General features: G+C 41.0%; 1 protein-coding gene across 1 annotated transcript in view; it reads left to right on the forward strand.

The window, feature by feature from the left end:
* The window catches only part of CDC40 (cell division cycle 40), a 50291-nt gene that overhangs the window by 465 nt on the left and 35005 nt on the right, over positions 1-14821 (forward strand). The gene's annotated exons all lie outside the window — the stretch shown is intronic.

A 14821-nucleotide genomic window follows, 5' to 3' on the forward strand; every position in this document is an offset into this window, starting at 1 on the left:
TTCTGCTCGTCGCTTGTTAGACGTGGGTTACTTCTTCCTCGGCGCAGAGAGCCAAGTCGCTAACGTCGTGCCTTTTCTTCTTGTGTACGTCTTTCTGGGGTGAAGCGCAGGGTTAGAAAGTTCGGAACAATCCTCCACCGCCTCCCGCCATAGGCAGCCAAGTGGGATGGGGGCTGGAATTTGAATAGTGAATTGGGCTGGGGTACTGGTACAGCAGGGTATGATCTCGGAACAGAAATAAAGCGATATGTGGACTTCCCAGTCTGGAACTTCTGCCTCCCTTGAAGCCTGTAAGTGGCCAGACTTCGTTTTGTTTTTAAAGTCAGAAGCAGATTCTGATCCCGGCTCAATAACGTGTGTGAATTTGTGCGTTATTAACTCTTTTTTTCCTCATCTGTGTAATGGCAATAACTTCAGAAGCACCGACCTCGGTTAAGAAACTGAGAAGATGAAGTGAAATATTAACAAGCAAATTTTACCACTCAGAGCCTGGTATCTAATAGAAGTACACTTAGTGTTTGGGTTATATACATCACTACATTCAGAATAGGGGAGAAAAAGACCATGGATTTAAGGAACTGTGCATAATACCAGCTTTTGAAAGGTGAAAGAGGGAGAAATGAAGTTATGTAGGTAATTTAACATTTATTTATTAAACACTTTATTTGCCTGGAACTTTCTTAAGGGTTGAAAAATACAAAGGCCAAGGTGAACCAGATGTGTTTGTCTTGCTGGTGGATACATTGTTGCGGAAGAGGCAGCAAAAAATGGTAAACAAACGTGGGTGGTAGATTTGATTGAGTTCTACGAAGAATCAAAAGTCTCAGGTAGGTGGATGAGAACAGGGTTTCCATAAATGATCGGGGAAGTGCTCTCTGAAAAAGCAACTTTGAAGAGCTAAGAAATACCAGCCTCGTGGAAACTGAGTCAAATGCTTCCAGGCAAAGCAGTTGCAAGCGTTGAATAGGGAAGAGCCAGCCAGCTAGCGTGTTTGGTGGGTGAAAAGTGGGTGTGTCTAGCTAGAGTGCAGGAAGCACCTCAGTTCTGTGGGTTGCACAGGCCCAGGAGAGTAATAACGGGAGGTCAGAAGCACAGAACCGAGGTGAAGGGAAGTAATGTCCAGAAGTTCCCTTGTACTTCCCAAGCCCAGTTTTCTAATTTAGGATATCTTGTAGAAGTTTTTAGTGAACTATTTACAAATTTTACTCTTGGTTTAATGGATATTTGATGTGACGATGCTCAGAATTCTGTTTCATAACTGAAACTTCTCATACACCCATTCGCTCATTCTTACAGCATTTAGCAAGTTTCCAAGTCTTCAGTCTACTTTTAATTCATCCTATTTTCTCCTCCGCTCAGTGCCTGGCTGGCTGTGACCTTGGTGGAAGCAACTCCTCACTTGGCAGTGTCTGCCTTTTGACTTGAATTGCCTAAGTCATTCTGTTAAGCAGCTTGCTTGAAACTTTCTCTTCCTTTAATTTCCTTAGGACCATTTTCAGCCTTCTGAGCCCAGGTTCTTCCACCCACCATTGCAATATTAATGATTTTAGGGATTGTCTTTGTACCTCTTTGCAACTTTTTAGTGCCTTTACCCTCAGTCTGTGCTTCTGAGGACTAAGGTGAACGGCAGTCTAGCACTTACTCGGTGATGCCTGGCAAAGCCACTTAATGTTTTCTCATTTTGGAAACAGGGATTCCTCGCCCCCCACCCACCAACACACACACAGTCCTTCAATCTTATTTCCTCTTCTTCTGTCTTTATAGGCATGCCCCCTTTTCATACCTCCATTGTTAAGTGCTTGCTATATTGCAGTAATTTGCTTTTTTCTTTCTCTGAACTGTTGTCAAATCCTGGGCACAGAGATTGTTACATTTTTCATTTCTTTTTAATGTCTCCAGTCTCCAGTACACAAGATTAAAGAAAACATGTTTGGTGGTAGAATGAAAAGTCAAAAAAAGACCGTGCATGGAGAATCAATTTGCATTAATAGGGGAGAGGTGAAGGAATGCCTGACTTAATTCAGTCACTGCAATTATAAGAAAACTCCGGAGAAGTTGCATAAAGCAACAGATTCTTTAGAAGCAGATTTGGGGCTAGATGACCCAATGATGAAAGTTCTATGAGAGAGAGGGAGGTTGATCATCACTAGTTTTTGAACTAACTGGCTATATGCAAAAACAATCACTGCACTTAAGTGCAAGTGTAACCAAACAGCAAAACTAAAACAAAAAAGGGAGGTAATGCAATAGCACAGAGACTGGGCACGTACCTCATACATGGCAAGCTGGGTTCTATCTAGAACCCCAAGCCCTACCTAGGAATGGTCCCTAAGTGCAGAATCAGGAGTAAGCCCTGAGCACTGTGAAGTGTAGTCCAAAAACAAAATAACCCCCCAAAAGAACAATCAAGAGATGTAAAGCGTACAAATATATTCATTTGTAATTCAAAATTGGTATTACATCTAAAAGCTAGTATTTTGCATGGAGTATAAGCTTATGCAGTGTTCCTAACCCATTTTCCCAAATGCTGATGAGGTTGAGCATCTTTGTATATTTATTTTTCTTTTTGAAATGACTTGCGCTATCTTTTTCCTTCAATTTATATATCTTTATATTTTGGATACTACCCTTTGTCCCATGTGTTTCTTGCCTTTCCAGTTTATGGCTTTTTTATTCTCAGTATTTTGTAAGTCCTGTCAAATTATTAGATTATCAATTGTGGCTCCTGTCTCTTTGAAAATCCTTTTATCCCAAATTCATAAAAATATTTTATGTTTTATTTTGAAAGCACTTTGTTTTTTGCATTTAAGACCTAAACCACAAGGAATTACATTTTGTGTGTAGTGTGAACATTCCTAATATTATAATATCTTTAGTAGAGCTTCCCTGCAGACTTTACTGTCCTTGCTACTGCTGTTTAGAATGTCTTGGCTAGTTCAGCTCCGCTAATTCTGTATGCAGTTTCAAACACCCAGATGGGATTTTGTTTGGAATTACAATGAATAATAGAAAATTTGGCAACAGTGGTAAATCATTTGTTTCAGATTTTCTCAGGATTTTACTTCTTCCAGAGTTTGCAGTATCCTTTTTCTAATATAGTTTTGGTCTGTGGATTTCTAGGAAAATATTTTTTAGGCTGTTCTATTAATAAGTAGTGTTATTTTCCTATTTAAGTAATTTTATAACTGATCTTAACAATTTACATAGTAATCTAGCTGCAAAAGTGACAGTTTTTTTTTAACTGGGAGCCAAGAGATAGCTCAGAGTGGTAGAGCACAGGCCTAGCATGTGTCAGACTCTGAGTTCCACTACATGGCCAGGCACAGCCCCCGTGACCCTAGCGCTCTCAGGCCAAACTGTCAGGCACGCATGCTGCACTGACCACTGCAGGGAGCATTCCAAGCCTCCTGCACCCACAGCTTTGAAGGTAATAATAATGTTTGGCAGATTTGAAGGGAAAAAAGGAAGAACTGAGAGCCAGAGAGATAGTATGGGGGGGTTAAAAATCCCCTAGGCACCACCAGGAATGATCCCTGAGCACAGGGCCAGGAAAGCTCTGAGCACAGCTGGTTATAACCCAACCCTTTCTGCCACACAAAAATATTTTTTAAGATTCCTAAATGGAGAAATGGAATCACTTCATAGTAATATGAGATTCATTTACAAAGAAGTATGTAACAATTGTAATATATGGTGATGGGATTGGTGTTCAAATATTGAATGAATCAAATATTGTGAACTACCTTATTAAAGTAAAATAAAATTTATATATGCCTACTATAAGCTCAAATTTAGCAGAATTATTGGAACTAAAAGGAAAAATTGACTAATCTATCATCACAACTAAAGAGTTTAATAAAGCTCTCAATAGTTGAGACAAATACCACACTGTCACTGTCACTGCCATCCCGTTGCTCATCTATTTGCTCGAGCGGGCACCAGTAACATCTCCATTGTGAGACTTGTTGTTACTGTTTTTGGCATATCAAATATGCCACAGGGAGCTTGCCAGGCTCTGCAGTGCAAGCGAAAAGCTTGCCAGGCTTTCTGAGAGGAGTGGAGGAATCAAACCTGGGTCAGCCACGTGCAAGGCAAACGCCCTACCGCTGTGCTATCTCTCCAGCCTGTAGGAGACAAATACCAATGATACATAAAATTTAAGCAACAAAACTGGTAAATTATATCTATAGACACAAACAATATTATATGAAGAATATTATTTTTAAGCACTAACAAAATATTTTTTAAAAAAACTGACCATGAGCTTGCTCTCAAGCCCACATTTTTCCTTGATCTGGTATTCCACTTGCTTATCTGTTTCTGTGCTTGCCTGTTTCCACTCAAGAAGCCTATGTTCTCTCTGAACAGATGCTTCTAACTTTTCACACCACCCATCCTCTGAAATAAGTTTTGATAAAAACTGGGGTGGGGGAAGCTGACCATATTTAGGCCAAGCTCTGGCAAAACTGGCTAAGAATCACAGATGTTTTACTAGACACAGTGTTTGTAACTTTTCTGTGTTTTTATTTTTTAAACAGCTATTTTAAAATGTAAATACTATTCTTAGTTTGTACTAGATTTGACCCAAAACTGTAGTTTACAAACTCTTGAACTGTGACATAAAATACATCTCTATACATTTTAAATCATATTGTCCCATTTATGGCCCAGTGTATCTATGTCCCCAAAACCTAATTATACAGTTTTCATATTTGAAAACTCAAATTGTATTTTTTCAGTCTCCTGTGAACTTCAAATAAAATATTTCAGATTGAACAATAAGAATGTTATAAGGCTGTAACTTAACAGAACTTGTGAATTATGACCATCATAGCATAGTGATATTTTAAGCATGTCTTAAATAATAGAATGCAGGTAGAAAGTATGAGGTTTTCGGGATTGTTTTTGTTATTAGCTATTCCTTTCTTTTTTTTCTGTACTATTGTAAACCATGCTCTCAGGTTTGGTTTGGTTTTGCTTTAATTGAGGAGCCATTGGTTTTCCATACTATGTAAGTTTCTAGAATTAAACTCCATACCTGACAAATATACAGACCACACCACACCACACCATCTACCAGAAGTCTGGTATCATCCACATTGTATTCAGTCTTGTGTCTACATTTTTGAAAGTCTAGAATTTAGTTTTAGTATATGTGCTGCTGAAGCAAGCACTAGAATTTAGTTTTATTTTTTATTTTATTTTATTTTATTTTATTTTGCTTTTTGGGTCACACCCAGCAATGCACAGGGGTCACTCCTGGCTCATGCATTCAGGAACCACCCCTGGCGGTGCTCAGGGGACCATATGGGATGCTGGGATTTGAACCCGGGTCGGCCGCGTGCAAGGCAAACACCCTACCCGATGTGCTATCGCTCCAGCCCCTAGAATTTAGTTTTCAAACAACAGTCTTATCTTGAAGTTCATTCCCCCAATTTCTGTTCTGAAGTGCTTATTCCCTAGAAACAGAACATCTGAATACTTCCATTTACCACTTAAAAGTGAAAGAACCTTAGAATAGTTGCCTTCAGCCACCGTCCCATTGCAGACCAGTGTCGGTCTGCTGATACAGAAAGGTTGAGAACCACTGCTCTACCACCTTGTTCTCTTTACGGGTTCATGGGGCAGTGTGAAGGGATTGAAGAACACTGCCTTAGAATGCCACGGTGTTACTTACATCACCTCCTGACACCATTATCCTGTATTCTTACAGGTATATAAGTTTCACAAGATGAATGATACTATCCTTTTTTTTTTTTTGGAATCCCTGTTGCTCTCCCCTTTTTTTGCTGTTGTATAGCTGGGGTCACACACCTGGGTCACACTCTCTGGTTGTGTGCTATACATTTTGATTTCAGTCTTCATTGGAGGTCATACCTATCCATGGTATTTTCACACCTAGTTGTGTGCCGGAGATTACATACTTTGTTGTAGCCACAAGGGATCCAATCTGTAGAGCACATGTCATGGGATGTCTGGGATGTGTAGACACTGTGCTTTATCACTGAGCTCTATGTTGCTTTGTTTTTCTCAAAATTTTTATATGCAGAGAGATCTTTATTTCTACTGTAGTGTGTACTTTTTCTTTTTTAATTCTAAGCACCATGGTTATAATAATGTAACTGGTAGAATTTCATGGGTATAAAACTCCACCAGCACTCTGTCTTCCACCAGAGTGCCGACACCCAGACCCACCATGGTTCCAGTCCTCTGCCTCTCGAAGTACTATTCTATAAAGTAGTTCTCAGGTTCTATAGTCCTTGACCATTTGTTTCCTTACTATGTTTCTATATCCCACATGTGCAAGATCATTTGTGCTTTTCTCTGTTCTGGCTAATTTCACTTGACATGGTATTCTTCAGTTTCATCCAGATGTACAATTTTGTCTTTATAGCTGAGTAATATTCCATTGTGTACATATACCACAGTTTCTTGATTCAGTCGTCTATGTTTGGACATTGGGGTTGTTTCCTGATTTTTGCTATTGTGAATAGTGCTGCAAAGAATAGTATAGATGTCTTTTCTGAGTAGTGATTTTGGGTCTTTGGGCCAAAATTTGGGACCTATAGATACCAAGAAGTGGAATTGATGGGTCACAAAAAGATCATTTCTTTTTTGAGAAGTGTGCTTACTGCTTTTCAAAAGGATTGAACCACTCAGTGGCTGAGGGTTCCTGTTTCCCACATCTTCACCAACACTGGTTGTTTTGTTCTTTTTGCTATGTGCTGGTTCCACTGGTATGAAGTGATACCTCACTCTTGTGATTTGCATTTTCCCGATGACAAGTGATGTAAATCTTCTTTGAGGAAGTTTGTTCATATCTTCTCCCATCTTTTCATGGGGTTTATATTTTTGTTGTTCTTTATTTTTACAATTGCTTTGTCTAGATTCAACACACATTTGTGATAACAACAAAGTCAATAAAATGGGTTAGAAATTCTATAATGAATTTTTTTTCTTTTTGGATCACACCTGACAATGCGCAGGGGTTACTCCTGGCTCATGCACTTGGGAATTACCCCTGGTGGTGCTCAGGGGACCATATGGGATACTGGGAATCGAACCCAGGTCTGCTGCATGCAAGGTAAACACCTGACCCTCTGTGCTATTGCTCCCAGCCCCAAATCTCTATAATGAATTTCTATAATGAATTCTAAGATTTATAATTCTATAGAATTCTATAATTCTATAATGAGGAATAAAATTCCTCATTATAATTAGACGCCCTTTACCACGAACCAACAGCAAACATATTCAATGGTAAAAAACTGAAAGCTTCTCTGAGCAGACCAGATACAAGACAAGGTTAATCACAGTACTACCATTTAATATATTATTGGAAATCCTTGCCCTAGCAATTAGAGAAGAAAAAGCTATTGGGGACAGAGAAATAGTATAGCAGGTAAGGCACTTGTAAGCAGCTGACCTGGGTTCAATCCCTGGCATTCCATATGGTTCCCTGAGCACAGAACCAAGAGTAATCCCTGAGCACCACCAGGTGTGCCCCCCTCCAAAAAAAAAAAGAAAAGAAAAGAAGAAGGAGCTGAAGGAGCTATCACAGGGCATCAGTTTGGAAAAGAAGTTAGACTTTCAACGATTTGCAGATGACATGATACTATTGTTGGAAGACCCTAAAGACTACCCAAAAAAGGCCTTAGAAACTCATACAGTAAAGAAGCAAGCTACACATCAACATGCAGAATGCTTTGGCAATTCTATATGCAGACAGTGAAATAGAAGAGAGAATTTGAAAAAACAATCCCATTTACAATTTTGCCTATAAAAATAAATTTCAAGTACCTGGGAATCAGCTTAAAAAAAGAGGTGAAAGACTTAAATACAGAAAACTAAGTCACTACTAAGAGCACTAAAAGACACAAGGAAATGGAAAACACATCCCTTTTTAATTGGAAGGATCAATATTGTCAAAATGACAAACCAAATTAAAGCAGTATGCATATTCAGTGCAGTCCCTATAAGAATATCCATGATGTTCTTTAAAGACATAGACCAAATGCTGTTGAAATTTATATGGAGTAATCACCCCTCCCCCCCGCCCCTCCTTCCCCAGCCAGAGAGATAGCACAGCAGATATGGTGCTTGCCTTGTGAGCAGTTGGATCAGGTTTGATCCCAAGTACCCCATACCATCTCCCTGAACAGTGCTAGGAATGAATCCTGACATCAGCCAGGTGTGGACCCCCTCAAAAAATACATATTTTTTAAATACCCTTTGAATGTCCACTCAAGGACTGGAGCAGTAGTACAGCGGGTAGGGCATTTGCCTTGCATGGCGGCCAACCCGGGTTTGATTCCTCCGTCCCTCTCAGAGAGCCCAGCAAGCTACTGAGTATCCTGCCCGCACGGCAGAGCCTGCAAGCTAACCATGGCATATTCAGTATGCCAAAAACAGTAACAAGTCTCACAATGGAGACTGTTACTGGTGCCCGCTCGAGCAAATTGATGAACAACAGGATGACAGTGCTACAGTGCTACCCTTTGAATACAGGATGACAGTGCTACAATGCTACCCTTTGAATAGCCATAGCTATTGTAGGAAAAAAGATGGGATGCTTCTCTTTTCCCAACTTTATAAGACTATAACAAATGAAACATTATGGTTTCAATTATAGAAATGAAGAAAACTCTCAGACCAATGGAGTGGAATTGAGACTCCAGTGGAATAGAATTGAGAGCCCAGAGACAGATTCTCAAGTATGTGGACCACTAATCTTTGACAGAGGAGCAGAGTCTGCAGTGGAGCAAGGGAAATATATTTAATGAATGGTGCTGGGAAAACTTAATGGTTGCCTTTGAGAAATGAACTCAGACCCCTTTCTTACACCACGCACAAGTCAACTCAAGATGAATTAAAGACCTTGCTATATGACCTGATTTCATAAAATATATTGAGAACATAGGCAGAGTATTTCATGACACTGTGTACCTTCAGTGATTCAATACTGCGGAACAAATGGAAGAAAAATATACAGTCCTACTTGCCAAACAGATGCATACATGCCAGACAGATGGAAGAAAAGTCGGGGGGGGGGGGGAGTTACATCAAACTTAAAGTTTCTGTGTGTGCACATGCACTTAAGCACACCCTCCCCCCACCCCCACCCCCGACACACAGAGCCATGTCAGATATTAAATCCAGGTCTTGACCAGGCTGGAAATTGACTGCTGAGCCACATCCCTGACCCAGAAAGGAAAGGAAATACTTTCTTTCTTTAGAGGTAGCAGTAATTAACATTCACCTACTCTTCGACATGGTGTCATCACCATCCATAGGAACAGCAGTGAATGTTCATAATGGTGACTATTGACTGCCCTTCCTGTGATAGGATTGATGTCAAATTGTGATGCTGCCAATAGATTCACTCCCACCCATATTGGTAACATTAGGAGAAACCAAAAGCTTTAATACTGTTTATCAGTCTAAGAGGGTTTCATTACTTACAGCTAAGACCTTGACTGCTGTTCTGCCAGTGATTTTTTTTTTTTTTTTGCTTTTTGGGTCACACCTGGCGATGCACAAGGGTCACTCCTGGCTCTGCACTCAGGAATTACCCCTGGCGGTGGTCAGGGGACCATATGGGATGCTGGGAATCGAACCCGGGTCGGCCGCGTGCAAGGCAAACGCCCTACCCGCTGTGCTATCACTCCAGCCCCAATTTTTTTGGTTTGTTGTTCATTTGGTATCTCTCTCATGGCTCCTTGCCATTACTGTTAACTTCTTTCCCCTCTCGTTTATTCTCTTAATGCCTTGGAGTAAGTGGCTTAAAAATGCTTATGCTTACCTCACAGGAGTGCTTGTTGTAAGGATTATATGTACTAATGTATCTACCCTGCTTCTGACACCAGTGTGCTACATAACACTTACCCTCTCTTACCAAAGTGAAAACTTTCTTTTAATTAGTGGTTTTGTTGATGAATATGCTTGGTATTTTTAAAAAATCAGTTTAATATGGTAAAAGTAGGGGTATATTAAACCAGATAAGGAGGTAACATAACATTTATTGAAGGCCTATTATGTTGAAGCCTGAACCAAAAGAGTGGTGACCAGGTGTGGAGAAGGGAAGATGGTAGGAGCAGAGTTGAGATTTTTCAGAGAGAGAATTGATAAGACTTAGCAGCTGATTTGTTTGTGGATGAAGGAAGTCATGTGGGGAGGGTGTCTTCAGGTTGAAAAAAAAACCAAAGTTTGTAATAAATTCATTTGGCATTTGGGTGTGTGAATCTCAAGAGCCTGGACAAGGTTACAGATAAGAATTGGGAGCAGGAGGCCAAGGAACAGGTATAGAAATTTGGACACATGCCTTGCATGCAGCCAAGGCAGCATGGCTTCCATTATATGGCTTTTCTGTGCATTACCATATGTGGCCCTGGAAGTCCCTCGGCACCTTACAGGTGACCCTGATGGTTCCCAGAACTGTGGGGCCTGAGCAACTATAGTGCTGCAGATCTACAAATGTGCCCCTGGGAGAGCTCTGGGCTCCTTTACCACCTTGCAGAGATACACTGATACACTCACCTCTACAACACCCCCCCCCATAGGGGTTAAAATTGGAGCAGTGAGAAGAGTAAGATAAAATAAAGATAAGATTTGTAGGTAGTAAGAAGTTTAAGGGAGTCAGTCCTGCAGGATTTTATCTGAGTCGTGGTAGTTGATTGCATACATTGCTGAATGGTCTTTCAGAATAGTAAGCTTTGGAACAATGACCATGTGTGCTAACTCAAATATTTTTCTTGTCTTTGGTAATTAACTGGTCTACTTCTACTAGATCTTTTATTTGTTGTTAACACGGCTTCTTCTCTAGCACCACTGTTAGTGTCATAACAACCCATCTGCAAAATGCACAGCGTTCCTTGGCATTGTGTTATTGGATGTACCCTATATAGGGCTCCAAAAATTTAGAAGTGATAATAATGGAACTGGAGAGATAGCACAGCAGGGAGGGCATTTGCCTTGCATTCAGCTGACCACCTGCTACCACATATGGTCCCTAAGCATGACCAAGAGTGATTCCCTGAGCATAGAGCCAGGAGTAAGCCCAGTGTGACTCCAAAACAAAGACAAAGAAACAAAAACAAGCAAAATGATGATGGCAGTAATTTTAAGGTGTGAAGACACAAATCCTAGAAAAATATGCAAAATCTGTCTTGTATGGTGTTTATTTTAGTAGCAGAAGGTAGGAAATAATATATATGCCAGTGATGATAAGTTAAAAGTAAATCATGATAAGGGGAAAGTAGAAAAACTAAGTAGAGACTTGAAAGAAGACTGAACAATCATATGAGTATCCAGGGAAAGAATATTTCCAGAAGGAACAGTAGTACCTAGACCATGAGTCAGGACTGCCGTTTGCTGAGTGCACAAATCACTGTATCACTGTTATCTGGCTGTTCGTCGATTTACTCGAGTGGGCACCAGTAACGTCTCTATTCCTCCCAGCCCTGAGATTTTAGCAGCCTCTCCTTACTTGTCTTTCCCAACGATTGGAGGCTCTTCCAGGGTCAGGAATGAGACCTATTGTTACTGTTTTTGGCATATCGAATAAGCCACGGGTAGCTTGCCAGGCTCTGTGAGGGCGGGATACTCTCGGTAGCTTGCCAGGCTCTCTGAAATATATATATATATGTACATATATATTTATGTATATTACTGTATGATTTGTTGCCTGCTGTCTGAACTCCATGAAATATGGTGTGGTAATTATGGAAAATGGGTAGGAAGTGTCTCATAATGTGTCTGGAAAGAGGCATGGAGCGTGGCAGTGTTGAGAAGTTGAGGTCGGCTGCCAGGGTTGGGTCCCTTGGGATGGGGAGGCCTCTCACCCACCCCCCTCTGGGGCACCCCGAGTGAAAACAGCCTGGTGCAGAGTCCACAAATAGCCCGGTGAAGTTGTAATAAGTGAGTATACATCCAAGGCCAGGTGAATACTGAAGTCAGTATGAGGGGGACAGATTATCGAGAGTAAATTCCTAATCAGTTCAACTTCTCGTTTTATAACAATTTTACAGTTTTGACTTTACTAAATTACAATTTATAGGTTAAAAATCCTTGTTAATATTTCTAAGTATAAATTACATGCTCAAAAGAATAGGTACTTATAATTAGATAACATGTTTCTAGTAGGTTTATGATCTGCCTGCCACTTTAGGAAAACAAAAAAATTCCATGTAATTTACCCCAGTGAACCATGTAGCACTGTTATCCCATTGTTCATCGATTTGCTCGAGCAGGCACCAGTAACATCTCCATTATGAGACTTGTTACTATTTTGGCATGTCAAATATGCTTTCCAGACTCTGCTGTCTGTGTAGGATGCTCGTGGTAGCTTGTTGGGCTCTCTGAGAGGGACGGGGGAATCGAACCCGGGTTGGCCACGTGCAAGGCAAATGCCCTACCTGCTGTGCTATCGCTCCAGTGAACTATACTGACTGAGAACTAGTGCTCGACCATACAGGCCTGTGATGGGCTTTTTCTCCAAGTAGACACTATCTGAGCATTTTAGAGCAATGGAATGGTATAATTCTGAGTAATACTTGAAAAACCACGTCATCATTGTGGAATAAGGCTGTCAGTAGATAGGACAAAGAAGCGGGGCAGTCAGTTCCAGGGCTAATACAGTAATCCAAATATGAGGTACTAAGATAGATTGCAGTATCAGTGGGAAGGGACAAAAGTACCTGAAAGCTGTGTGTATATAGAAGATAGAGGATTTGCTGATGGATTGGACATGGTGTGAGAGAAAGAGGAGTCAGAGATAACTCGAGGAATCTTTGCCAGACAAGTATAAGAAGGAAATGTGAGGGGCCGGAGCGATAGCACAGCGGGTAGGGCGTTTGCCTTGCACGCGGCCGACCCAGGTTCGATCCCCGGCATCCCATATGGTCCCCCAAGCACTGCCAGGAGTAATTCCTGAGTGCAAAAGCCAGGAGTAACCCCTGAGCATCGCTGGGTGTGACCCAAAAAGCAAAAAAAAAAAAAAAAAAAAAAAAAAAGAAGAAGGAAATGTGAATAGAAAAGACTAGAGTTAATGGGGAATGGAAGACCAGAAGTTCCTTTTTGAACATAAGAAGTGAGATGTGTAATACCTTCTGCTTAATGCTCAGCCATTTCAGGTGAGGCTTGCTGAGACATCACTGGGCTTGTTCCAACCTTTCCCAATCAAGTGAGTCCCAGCAGTATCCACACCTAGCCTGCCCCATATTAAGAGCCCTCAGCAAAGCTCCCTAAGACACCTAATCAACAAATTACACACTGCTCACAGTTATGCTTCTGGTCATTTTGTGGGGATGCACTGTAGTACTGTCAGCCCGTTGTTCATGGATTTGCTCTAGCGGGCACCAGTAATGTCTCCATTGTGAGACTTGTTACTGTTTTTGGCATATCAAATAAGCCATGGGTAGCTTGCCAGGCTCTGCTGTGCGGGTGGGATACTCTCAGTAGCTTGCCAGGCTCTTCAAGAGGGATGGAGGAATCAAACCCAGGTCAGCCGCATGCAAGGCAAATGCCCTGTCCCATGTGCACCTTCAGCCTAATCTTTCAGCACCTTCCAGGGGGCTTAACTACAGAGATTCATCCCAGCGCAGCAAGAACACTAGAGAAAACAATGGTAAAAACACATGAGAACATCACAGACTTCAATGAGTGGGGGAAAAAAATCCCCAAAGACATAAACAACACCAACCAACTCAGTATATCCTCCGAGTATTTCTTTAGTGACACCATGATGAGGATGATCCGTAAACTCAAAGAACTGATAGCATAGGTAGTCAGGAAAAGATAAGAAAGTATAATAGTTGAAGCAAGGGGCCGGAGAGAGAATACAGCAGGTAAGGCGTTTGACTTGCACGTGCCCAACTTGAGTTCGATCCCCAATATCCCATATCGTCCCACAAGAACGGCCAAGAGAAATTCCTAAGTGCAGAACAAGAAGTGACCCCACAACAAAAAAGGAGTCAAAGTGAAAAAACTGTTACAGTCAGAAATGACAGACATAAAGAGCATGATAAATACTACATATAAAAAAAAATAAGCTCTAAATAGCAAAAGAGCAACTGAGCAAAAGATCAAGGAGCTACAAGTTGAGAGGGTGGAAACCACTAGGAAACTGGAAAATAGTCTGAAAAGAAACAAACAGCAGCTACCAGAGGGGCTGGAGCGATAGCACAGCGGGTAGGGCGTTTGCCTTGCACTCGGCCAACCTGGGTACGATTTCCAACGATTTCCAGCATCCCAAATGGTCCTGTGAGCACCACCGGGGTTAATTACTGAGTGCAGAGCCAGGAGTAACCCCTGTGCATCACCGGGTGTGACCCAAAAAAAGGGAAAAAAAAGAAAGAAAAAATGAACAGCCACCAAAGAACTATGGGATGAGTTCAAAAGGAATAATATGTTAATCTTCGGAGTCCTGAAGAACAGGAAGACAAATGTGATAAATGATATTAAAGAAATTATCAATAAGAATTTCCCAGAGTTGAAGATTACAGGTCTGATAGGTCCCAGTGAAAATAAACCCAATTAGGGAAACTCCAAAACACATTATTCTCAAAATGACAAAATCCAAAGAGACAGAATATGGAATATAGGAAGATCAAAAAAGAAACTTATATAACTAGGAAAACCCATAAGATGTACAGCAAATCTATCAAATGAGATTATAATTCAGAAGAGTATGGTAGGATATAATACAAAAACTCAGTGAGGGGCTGGATCAATAGCACAGAAGGTAGGGCATTTGCCTTGCACGCAGCCAACCCGGGTTTGATTCCCAGCATCCCATATGGTCCCCTGAGCACTGCCAGGAGTA

The sequence above is a fragment of the Sorex araneus genome, chromosome 4, assembly GCF_027595985.1.
Source record: "Sorex araneus isolate mSorAra2 chromosome 4, mSorAra2.pri, whole genome shotgun sequence".
In the NCBI taxonomy this organism is placed as follows: Eukaryota; Metazoa; Chordata; class Mammalia; order Eulipotyphla; family Soricidae; genus Sorex; species Sorex araneus.